The sequence below is a fragment of the Penaeus monodon genome, chromosome 24, assembly GCF_015228065.2.
Source record: "Penaeus monodon isolate SGIC_2016 chromosome 24, NSTDA_Pmon_1, whole genome shotgun sequence".
Lineage (NCBI taxonomy): Eukaryota > Metazoa > Arthropoda > Malacostraca > Decapoda > Penaeidae > Penaeus > Penaeus monodon.
The window spans coordinates 38289811-38290167 of NC_051409.1; the positions used below are offsets into that span (position 1 = coordinate 38289811).

Here is a 357-nt window from a genome sequence, read left to right on the forward strand (position 1 = left end):
GCAACCATCAGAGTGGCCAATCAAGTAAGCCCAATGCAGTGAAGCATCTGGAACCAAAGGGTTAATTTTTCCAAATATCTACAAGAGAAAAATAAACAAAGTAGAGAAATTTTCTCCCCTAGTCCTTTCCTTTTTCTTGTAATAATTTTTATCAGGATATAGTACCTAGTTAAGTGAAAATGTTCATATTTTGATCTATTCTTTCTTTCACTTTTCTGTCATGTAATTAATATATACCATTTTAGTGATGAATAACTTCTCATGTCTTCCCAAAATAAATCATATGTAGGCACAGAAATTGTATAGAATACTCAATATTATAATATTATATCTGACTTTTTCTTTCTTTTATGAGGA

At 29.7% G+C, this 357-nt stretch overlaps 1 protein-coding gene across 1 annotated transcript in view; it reads right to left on the bottom strand.

Moving 5' to 3' along the window:
- The window catches only part of LOC119588784 (TIMELESS-interacting protein-like), a gene marked incomplete in the record, with an annotated part of 7487 nt that overhangs the window by 3594 nt on the left and 3536 nt on the right, over nucleotides 1-357 (bottom strand).